Genomic DNA, 11,820 nt, shown 5'->3' with positions numbered 1-11,820 from the left:
CAACACTACCCCAAATTCAACCTGGCACTGTCTATTTCAGTGCTAATCCCCTAGTCGGGGAGGAATACAGAAATCGATTTTAAGAGCCCTTTAAGTTGGCAAAAATGGCTTTGTTGTGTGGAAGGGTGCAGGGTTAAATTGATCTAACGCTGCTAAATTTGACCTAAACTCATAGTGTAGACCAGGGCTAAGTCCTAGTCCTTCTCCCTCTGGGAAAGAGCAGACGTGTGTGTGCGTGCGCGTGCGTATATATAATATATAAATGTACGTCTTTAACAGGGAGGTGGGAAGTATGACCCTGATGGCACCCAGCTGATATCTCCACCCAACTTGGTAGATCTATGCTTGATTTATACAGAAGTCAAGCACTATCTGAAAGAATTAGGTGCCAAGCAATATTTTAGGATGTATGAAGTCAGTGTCATTAACAGGTTATTAGTATTGCATCAATATATGAATTAATGTCTAGAATAATTGGAAAGAGTTTTATATTGAGTTTGAGTTAAACCATGCCTGATTGTGACTCAAATCCTAAATACTGTTTTTTAGCTTAAATCCCCATTGGAATAAAATTAGTTAGTTCATGGAGTAGAAAAGCAGCAATTTCCATCTGCCTGCTGTAGAATAGCGGCCCATGTAGGAATAAATAATGAAACTTATAGCAGTGTCGTAAGACACTTTTTTGCTTTCACTTTTTCACCAACTGTAAAAGTAATCCTAGTTTTTATTTGAAGCTATCTCGGCTTTAAAAGAACCTTCCAAAAATGATTGATGCGATGAATTAAACCCATAGGTAACCCCTGAAATCTGCTTTGAATAGCAACAAATTCCTAACAATATCTTGAATGCCTGTGGCAAAGAAATCTAATCTCTGAACTCCTAAAGGTCAAGATTTACTGTCTGGTAACACGGCTCAAGTGTAAATGCTCTGTAATGCTACAGTAGGTGATTGCTTTGCTCTCTAGACAATGTCAATTTTGTCCAAGTAGCTGCAGATGTGCCTAGCATTAAGTCAGAACGGTGTCAAGGGCCCTTCTTGAACACTGCCAGCTTCTCAGAAAAACTGGTCCTAAAGCCCTAGTCTATTACAGACCATGCCCCAAAGACAGACATTTAAGACTTAAAGGAGGATGGAGAATAAAGCTGCATTAGATTTTTAATGTTTTGGAGTCAGGAAACCCAGGAGAAAAATTCTCTTGTGATCCATCGGGCACATTCTCAGTTGGTGTAAATTGTCATCGCTCCATTGGAGCCAGTGAAGCTCTGACAGTATACACCAGTTGAAAATCTGCCCCCAAAAGTCCATTCCCCTCCACTGATTCCTCTTGGGTTTCCCAAGTAAGATGCTGCCACCTCATCTATGAAATCCTACGCTACAACCACTTTCTTGTTAAACCACTCATCACTGAGCTACAGAAAAGCAACAACAAACTAATGAACTCAAATTAAAAAGTATGTGTGTTACTTCAGTAAGCCATGGGTAAAGGAAGACTACAACTATTGCTTTGCAAGTGAGGTTCATTCTACAAATGATTCAGCCCTGTACAAAACTCCTGAATTTGACTCTTTCCTTATAACAGCCAGGAGTAATATATGCTGCTCTAAAGTATACATAGGAGCAAGAGACCTATAGCAGAGGTTTGATATGCATTTCTACTTTTAACACTGGAAACACAGGTGATATTGTCACAACATGTTGAACCAAATTTTCAAATGCAGCCTTTACTTTCGCACATCTCCAATTCCACCTACTCCCAATTTGGGGATATGGGTCAGACTGATGAGTGATTAGTTACCCAACTAGCATGAGTAAATGCAGACTTTATGCATTCAAAATGGGTCCGTGTCCCCTTTTATGCCTGCAATCTCTTGTAAGCCTGAAAAAAAAAGTGAGCATGCCAAATCAGAGGATAGTTTGAAACCGGCTGAAGGGTTAAAATCCATTGCTGATGTAATAACCTGGTATATGGATTTGTGTACAGGCCCAAAGTCCAGAGTTTGGTCAAGAGGTCAGAGGCCTAGCAAATAGCGATTAGCTAAGAGAAAGCAGAATAACCAAAGATAACCTTGTTTTTGTTACGATATGTCTGGTCAGCAAAACGCCAGATGTTGGGGGCAATAATTGTGTCTTATTCAAAGTTGCAAATAGAACAAAGAAGCCCTGTTTTTGTTGTGTTAGTTTCTCCTGTAGGGAGATGTTCTTCCCACACATTCAACCTTGAGTTTATGAAAGGTTGGAACACGTCAGTATAAGATATGGCCTCTTCCCACCTCCCTTTCCCAGGAACCAATGCCTGCCTTAAAACACAAATAAGCAACTTGAAAGACAATCTTTATTGCCATATACTTTCACTGTTTCTTTGCTTTTACCCCTAGATATGTATCTGTTGGACAATCAAAGGAGCTACTTCATTTCTATGGACCCCAAATTGAATTCAATATATATTCTATTCTAATACATTTATTAAAGTACTAATTAAATACTAAATGTTAATTTGTTAACATTGAGACCATGGGCGGAAACATTATGTAACCTTTTGACCATTGGCTACTGTGCTATCATGTCTTGCAGCTCGACCTGTCCGGGGGTGTGGAACTGCCTACCCCATCACTTTCCCCGCCCATGGAAAATCCATATATTTCATTGTAATCAATTGATTGACAGTGTCTCTGAGCCTGATGAGCGAGGTGACACTCCGTCAGCACTGTACGTAATAAACTCCTATGCTTGACCTCTACACAGTGTGGATGTCCTTCAGTGACTAATAATTCACAGTGAGAGAGTGAACTTCATTGAAGTCTGAAAGGTCTTTCTTGGAGGCCAGTCCATGTGCTCTGCATCTCCTTATCCACTTGTTTTCCCCAGTGCTTGCTAGTTAATAGCATCAGGAGGATTTATCCAGAATCTTTCATTTTACACCTACGTACACTGACATACATGCACTCAAGTCCTGGAAGCTGAGGAAGATGAATGTTTGGTTTGCTCACACAAGCCTTTTTCCTACTCCACCCTCTTTCCAGCATTGCTATTTGTACTGAAGGGACTCATCTAGATCCCACCTGGTCTGACCAGGCTAGAACACAGGCCACCAATTCCAGTCCCATCTGAGTCCTTGTTTTAAGAAATGGGGCTTCTCCCATAAACTAGCCACCAACTGTAGAGGTGATGGTTGGGGTTGATGCCTATTCTATAAAACGACATCTCCTCCCCCCCCCCCCCCCGCAATTCCCAACTACTGGAGAACTTAGAGTCCATTCTATCTCCTCCCTGGAACAGGAACTATTTGAATTCCCACAGGTAGGACACCCCATCAAGCACACGGCTGAAAAGCTAAAAGTCTCTGCTCAGAAAGGAAGAATAGTAAAAATCCATTTCACCATACCTGAGGAACAGCTTATGCGCAAGGGCAAAAGTCAACTTATTCACTGTGTACTACATACCCATGAACTGAGCCACACCAATCCTAGAGACATTATAGATATGCAAAAGTAATCCTGCCACAGAAATCATACTATACAGCCAAGTACTGAATCAAGCAGAAACCTATCAGCACAACCTTAAGCGAAAAGGTGGGAAAAGCAGTAAGCCAGCTTCATGCAGAGGAAAACGGAAGTTATCTTACATGGCTATCTTATAGGGGACCATTTCAAACAGAGCCAGTCAGTCAGGTGCCAATCATAAAGATAGGTACATATAATTGGCTGGCATCATTTTAATGGGAGGAGGGATTCATCTTGTGCATCCCATCCCCTCCACCCTCCCAAAACATGGTACAACTCAAAGTACATGATCCGTTCCCTACTGGTCAACATACTTCACATTTAAATCCAAAATGTTACTTTTAAGCTCCAAAGTCCCAGGTAGTGAAAAACAAAGTGACAGTGTCTTTTCTGTTGCGTGAAGAGGTTATTTGCCACCAACTGCTCTTAGGAGGCATAAAACCTGCACTGTAGCAGAGTATCAAAATAGTCCTTTCATTTTATTCTGTATGTAACCTGGCAGAAGGGAGACAGCGGGTCTATTTTGAAGACACTATCTCAAGAGTTAGGCTTTGTTTACACACAGAGATCACAGTTCTATCAGTTTAAAATTGTTTATATTGGTTTTGCTTGTGCCACCATAGAAGTGTGTCCATGCAAAGGTTTGAACTCATTTAACTAACTAAACTGGTTTAAAGCTACGCTTTTCGTTTAACCAGTGCCAGGGTGGATTTGATTTAAACCACTAGTCAGGAAGACTCTATTTAATCATGGATTTCTACATAAAACTGCATTCTTGTTAGTTGTTATAACCTTAATACATATTTTTCACAACTCAAATATAGATGTAGGTTTCGTTTTTAGAAGGTACACACTATACATTTTAAGTGGTTTATTTTGAAAACTTTTCAGATTAGTTTTACAGCTATATCAGAAAATGAATGATTGGTTGGTTGGTTAATTCATTTACCAAAGGTAATTGAAACAGATATTCATGAAGTCATTTGGAGGTGAACTATCTCCAATTCAACAGGTTAATCATTAACATTTGGAGGATTTTCTTGCCATGCTGTATTAGGAGGAGAACATCACCAGACAGACATTTAAATTGTTTTATTTAACTGAAACAACAACGTTATGTATTCTGGATTTTTTTCTTCAACAGCAAACATAATATTTTAACAAAACAAGCATATGAATTTTTGAATTTAGTTAAACAATCAAGTTTTTTAAAATCAGGTTTTTGTTAAAATTATTTTTAACTAAAATAGTTAAATGAAATATTTTTTGAAAAAAATTTAAATAGACTGTCGGCCAGGTCAATATGAGAAACTTAAAATATTGGTTTCTGCAGCTAACTCAGTCGTTTTCACCTTCATTTTCCTGCTTGTTCCTAATCTGGAAAAGAAAAAACAAGCTTTTCTGCTTTTTCAGGTCCCAAAGGATTTCTCAATTTGCAATGAGTTAGTCCAAAGGAAGAAAATATTCTTTCTACACTGGCAGAAGAAGCTACTGGTGTTAAAAGTGAGATTATCACTTCAACAGTCTCTGAATCCAAGTGCTTAAGTGACTTCCACTAGTTCACTGGTGTGACTTTCTTCAAAACATCATCAAACATATATTTCTTGAATAGTTCACCCTTAGCTTTGAAGTTTATTATAGTTGGCATTATGGAGCGATGATTGCTGGATGTCTATGTCATAGCCAACTCCTCTTCTTCAGCAGTTAAGGTTTGACCCTGGTACTGAGTACTGAGAATATTTGCAAGAAAATGAGCTGGAGATGGTGCTTATCCAATTCGGGTTTTTTTAATGCTTGTAATTTAACTCTGTCATTGCATATTTCTCTTTTTAAGCTCTCACTCAGTTCCTTCCAAATGTCAACAGCGCCAACAATAAAACAGCTATTTCCCTGCATTTTGTTCAAGGCTACAGAAATAGGCGTCAGTGTACTCAGCATGTGTTCAACATTCCTCTTAAGCCCAATGTTGAGAACTTTGGCTGTGACAGTGCCATCTATATTTTTTCACAAACTCTCATCAGATTAGGCCAGTTCTTGATATAGTGCTCAAAACAGTCCACTACCGAGTTCCATCACACGTCTTGTGGGAGAGTTAGCTTGGTTCCTCCCACATTTTTCAGAGCTGCTGCTGCAAAGTGGTTGTTACAAAAGTGTTTTGCAATTTCAACAACATTAGCCTTTATTTCTGGAACACTGAAGTCTTTGGCTAGGAAGAGCATCAAATGAGCACTGCAACTGTACGCTATTAACTTGGGACTCTCTTCACTCTCTTCTAAATGATTTCTTCTCATCTTGGATACATTTGCAGCATTGTCTGTGACCAAGCTGCATACTAGACATTTGAATTTTCCCCCCACAGTTTGTTATAGCTTTTACTGCTACTTCTTGTAAGTATTCTGCTGTGTGTGCACATTTCCTGATCAATTGTTTCTGTAAGGAGGACATTCCCTTCTTCTGTTGTCACACAAGCACACACAACAGGATCATTGTGGACACTGCTCCACCCATCAAGAATCAGGTTAAAAATTTCACCTCTAGACCTTTTGCACACTGCTCAATTTCTCTTTCATACACTTTATCCAGAAATTTGCCTGCAACATCTGCTCTGTTGGGTGGACTGTATCCTAGTCTTAATGACTGAACCGTGTTAATGAAGTGTGAGTTCTCAATCATATGGAAAGGAGTTTGTTGCATAAACAAACCGCACAAATATTTAATCAATTACCTCTTTTTGTAATCTGCTGGTTCTCATCACAAATTTATCTATGGTTGTTTCTGGATGGAGATTTTTTTTTCCGTTTTTGCTGCAGGTGATATACTGTGGCTATGTGACATACATGATGTGACTGAAACACCATTTGCAGATAACTCTGAAACTATAGAAAATGATGATGATCTTGAAGGTGGATAGTCTTCAGAATCCTGTATGTTGAGGATAGATTCTCCTAAACAAAATAAGTCAGTGCAGTTCTTTAATGATTATTACCATACTGCTCATTTAGTATTACTCATTGCATTCACTGACACTCAGCACTACTTTAAAGGTAAAATTGTAAAAGGAAGATCTGCCTATTTCAGCTATTTATTTTTTATCACAACATCTAAAATGATAGTACCATAGACTAACAACTATATTTTTTGCTGAAAACATGAGAATTCAAAAATAGTCCAGAAGGAAGACAGGCAGTTCTTAAGAAACAAGTATGAAATAAAAAAGTTTATCAACCTGAAGATCCTGCATGTTCAGACATGTTCCTTTCATCAACTTCAACACAGCTTCCTCCTGAGAAGGAACACTTCTCATGACATTTCATTTGGGCAACCGGGCCTTGCATTTCTTTGTTGCACTGTTTGCATTTTGCATGCATGCCTGTCTTACCCACAGGTAGGGGAACTTCATTAAAATATTCCCAAACTGTCTCTTTTTACGGCCTGCTGCCATTATAGCTTTTCCCTTCTAGTGAGAGAATGGTATGGTAGATCTCAAATCAATGAAGGCTACAGTCAGAAAGACCTCAAGACTTCTGGAATATGCTGCTCAGTTTCACTTTTGTTTCTGCTGCCTGTCCCTCCCTGCTCACATTTATCTCCAGACTTTTTCTCCTTGTCCAGATCTATTCTGCCCCCAACAAAATCTTCTATTCATTGAACTTTTTTGAAATTTTGCACTTTTAGAGAGGTAAGGGATTGACTCTGTGTAGACAAATTTCTCACCTCTATTTATTATTTATTTATTTTAAAACCTTTTTGCTGTTAAAAAGCATGTTATCTCTGGAGACACAAATCCACAGTCCGAGAACTACAAAACTAAGTATCTCTGATGGCATCTTCTAGACTGAGCACCAAGTCCCATTGGGTAAATAGAAAGATTAACCAAAGTAATCTATACAGAAGCCCCTGGAACCCCATAAGATTGGATCCCTAATCTGTGAACTATTGGAACTCATTTACAAAACTTTTCTTAAACATTACATGAATATATTGTCTCAATATATAGAACTAGAATTTATAATCCCTATTCCATGATGAGATAGCTTTGAACTGTAATGTATCTTAAAAGGTTTTTTTTCTCAAAAAGCATCTAATCAAAAAATCCAATTTAAATTAAAAAATCCGATTTAAATAAAAAACGTCTTTTTTTTTAAAAAAAAATCACTGATTTTTATCCACCCTGAACAGTGCTACTTTGGGTGCAGACTGGGTCTTCATCTCAGAGTACAATCTGACCTACTCTCCTGAATGCTTTGGAGTAATCCTTTTGATGCCTTATTTATGGACATGAGAGAGGTGATATTGACACACCCCATGCTGGGCATGGAGTCATTAAGCTCTGAATGGCATTTTATGGCAGCAAGTGTAATATAATTTCTCATAGTGGCATCATTTGGAATAGACCCAGGAAAATGCAGTACAAAAATCATTTCTAGCAGAATAGGATATGTAAGTATTTACAGAGCACTTTGTAAACACAGTGCAATTAAAAACATCTAATGGTGTGCAAACCCACTTTACCATATGGCAAATCATCTTCTGTTAAGGAAAGAGTGCCTGAAAGTCTGGCAAAGAGGGCTAGAGAGACTGTAAATCCCAGAGACTTGACAGAGACAGGGCCACTAAAATAACTTATACATAACAGAGTTACAGCAATGATGAGGAAAAAAGTAGCTCTAGGCTTCATATCTTTGTTCTGGGATGCAAAGACACCTGTAAAAATCCTTGCATAGGATCAGTACAACTTACCAGAAAAATAATTGCTTCAAGCAGTAGGAAATCTGAATTGCAGTATTATCCCAGAAAACCACAGCCTGTTATAGCTGTCAGGATTTGTATCATGAAATTAATCTCCCTCCATACAAACCTTTATTCATGAGTTAGAGCTGCATATGCAAAGTCAGCATGGAGGGGGAGGAGCATCTGATAAATGGAGACCTTGGTACGTACCTAGTGAGTAGAATTCCTTTAGCAAAGCACTTTAACTCTTTCAGCTTCCTTTTGATGTAAGGTGGAGAAAAAGATTCCAAATAGAGTTTAACAGAGGCCTTGAAATTCCCTAGGAACAGATGGAACCGTTTTTATATATTTAGAAACAAAAAAGGAAAACATGATGTTTAGTATTCTTAATAAAAACTGGCTACCATTTTGTGATCAAGGTTATCATTCATATCTTGCTGGCAGTGACCCTTACTACATCTCAAGTTTTGTCATGGAGATGTTCAGCAGAGCAGCAGTTATATGGTTGATCTTCGTGGAACCCCACAGGTGAGAACTTTTGGGGAAGAGAAGTTATCCATCATTGAACAAGAACTTTTGGATCCATAGTAAGGCTGTCCCATTTATTCCAGCTGTATCATATAAGCAGGCCAGTAGTGTGTTGTGGTTATCTGCAGAAAAAGCTGCAGAGAGGGTAAGTAGCACAAGCACTTTGAAATGCTAAGGCCAGCTTTGTCTCCCATGGTACAAGAAGAATGTGACACTCAATTCCACTGGTAGGTAACACAACATGTAACAAATCCATGGAACTCCCTGCTGCAGGATATTGAGGTGATTGCCTCATTGAGTTCAAACATTGATTAGTAATGTCTATGGAAAGATAACAGTAGTTGTATTTACAATAGCAAGAAGAATTACAAGGATTACCAGTCCACATACTTCAAGGTAAATCGCAGGCTGATGCAGGAACAAAGCCCCCCCGCTGGTGCAACTGCTGGACCATTAGTCAGTTACAGAGGTGTGCTTATTTGGAAAGAATTCAAAATGGGGGACAGAGAGGATGATTATACAGTAGTTAGGACATGAGTCTGAGACCCAGGAGACCAGGATTCAATTCCCAGCTTTGCCACAGACTTCCTGTGTGACCTTGGCCAAGTCATTTAGCCTGTCTGTGCCTTAGTTCCCCATTTTACAGAGGGGGAATATAGCTCTGCTCTACCTCACAGAGGTGTTGTGAGGATAAATACATTAAAGATAGCAAAGCACACAGACATACTGAGGGCAATGCAAGTACCTAAGGTAGATGAACAGGTCATTAATAGAATAAATACCTTCTAGGGATGAAGCCAGAATTACCTTGGTGCCAAATGATGGATAATATTTATAAGCAATCTATCACTCACTGTCACCTGCATGTATGATTTCACATACCCATGGTTGACCCAAATCCTACTTTAGAGACACCTTTTCACAGATAATGACAAAATCCTTAGTTTGCAGATCTGCCAATCATTTATTAGCTTTGTGATGTGCACCACTGCCTGCTAGGGATTGAAAAGACACCAAACTATTTCTCTTATAACCTTACTGGAATTTGAATCACAAAAGTGTTGTAATTCCCAGCATGATCTCAGCTGAAATGAGCTAGTTCTTAATTAAACAGATGTAAATGTCTAGTCATTCAACCATTCCCAGCATCCATTGTACATTTAATCTCCCCACCCATGCTATGAAGGCCGAGTTTGAGATTTTACTTCAGTCCAACTGTTGAAAAGCAAGTGTGGCTGTTAACAAAAAGTCCCCAGTTAAAATGCAATCAGATAAATATGTAGTAAGTCCAGATGTGCTCTTTTTCCAACAAGTCAGTCCTTTTCTGTGACAGGTATGAAGTGAGAAACTTTGCATGTGACAGGAAACCAGGTTTGAGTCTGCCTAATAGCTGGTCTAGGCATCTTTCTTTTCAGAAATGAGTAGTCAGACAACTGCATGGGAATGTAATACATCTCAATGCAAAAGGCTTAGCAAGGCTTTTCTGGACTAATCAATCAATCAATTCATGAGGTACACAGGGCCTGCATAGATCCTTGTCTGTGGGGTGAATTTTACTTTGTGCTTATAGGGCCTGATTCTGCAGACTTCACTGTGTGAATGATTCTAGACACATGTAGCCCCACAATGGATCCTTGAACAGTACCATCTGGGATGGATTTGGAGCCGCCTGTAATAATTTATGAATATATGTTCTGTTTACCTAATGGCAGTAAGGTTTGTTACAATAGGACTATGAGGTCTTAATTCCAGAAGGGTTGACTGCATGAACACAAGGGAGGGGACAATGGCTTCACATGCCACCCATTTACCCACGCTTGAGGGAGAATGCCAGAGCCTTTTTCTTTGAAGTGCCACCTCCAATACACTACTGAGCTCACTGCTCCAACATGGGAAAGGAGTAAATCCCATTTTGTCACCATGGGGTATCCAAGTCTGGAAAAATTGGAACAGAGAACTTTGGCTGAATTAGAATACAGGCCCTCAATGACAGGGGTAGAGAGACTACTGGGGAACAGACTAATTTCCCGCTGGCTGGGTTAAGATTGGCCTCCTAAAGCTTTATGTAAGAAAGATATATGTATAGGCATTTAATGTTTCAGAGCCCTCTTCTCTTATGCTTTGTCTTGTTCCTACTGTTAAGATTAAACAATACTTTGCTTTAAGAAAGCTGTTTCAAGTCACTGTATTCACCTCAAGCCACAAGGTCTCTAAGGGAAGATCTGCAGGTATCTGAACCCAGTCAGACCTATTGAGGGTAAGCATGGTTGATCTATGGCAGGGGTGGGCAAACTTTTTGGCCTGAGGGCCACATCTTTGAATAGAAATTGTATGCAGCTCTCATTGGAGAGCCGGAGGGGGGGCTATGCCACTGCTTCTAGGAGCCACATGGACCAGTCCCCGACCCTGCTCCCTGGCTGGAGTGCCAGAGCGGAGCAAGCCCCAGACACTGCACCCCAGCGGGAGCTCGAGGGCCGGCTTAAAATGGCTGGCTGGCCAGATTTGGCCCTTGGGCCGTAGTTTGCCCATCCCTGATCTACAGGATATGATAGCCCAGGAGGACCCTGTCTAGGAGGGGAAAAATTGTGAGATTCCTTTACAGAGAGGCAAAGATATGAGGCCTCATACCTGAGGAGCGTGTGCTGAAAGAGGTCAGAGGTTCAACAAGCCCTGTAACCATGACACCATGTAGCAACTACATGGGTACTGCTTAGAAAGGTTTCTATCTCAGGATTCTGTTGTTACACCACTGATGCAAAGTAAGTCTGGTTAAAGGAGCTCCAGACAGTTGTGTGTACACCATGAGGGTAAAAATTTACTGTCAAACTGAAGGTGTATTTAGAGAGAGGGATCCAATTCATCATCCTCTGAAATCGACGGTAATTTAGTAAAACTCCTTCTAACTTTAGCATTTGGCCAAGGAAGAAATAGTTTGTGCTGCTTACCTCTTTTGTTCTTCCACGGAGAAAACCCATGTGACTTCAGAAAAGACTGCTCAGCTTCAACCAGCAAAGAAAGAGATTATAAATGACTGACCATACAGGGGAACAGAGACAGCAG

The sequence above is a fragment of the Eretmochelys imbricata genome, chromosome 10 (genome assembly GCF_965152235.1).
Source record: "Eretmochelys imbricata isolate rEreImb1 chromosome 10, rEreImb1.hap1, whole genome shotgun sequence".
Classification (NCBI taxonomy): domain Eukaryota; kingdom Metazoa; phylum Chordata; order Testudines; family Cheloniidae; genus Eretmochelys; species Eretmochelys imbricata.
This window is presented reverse-complemented; position numbering follows the sequence as displayed.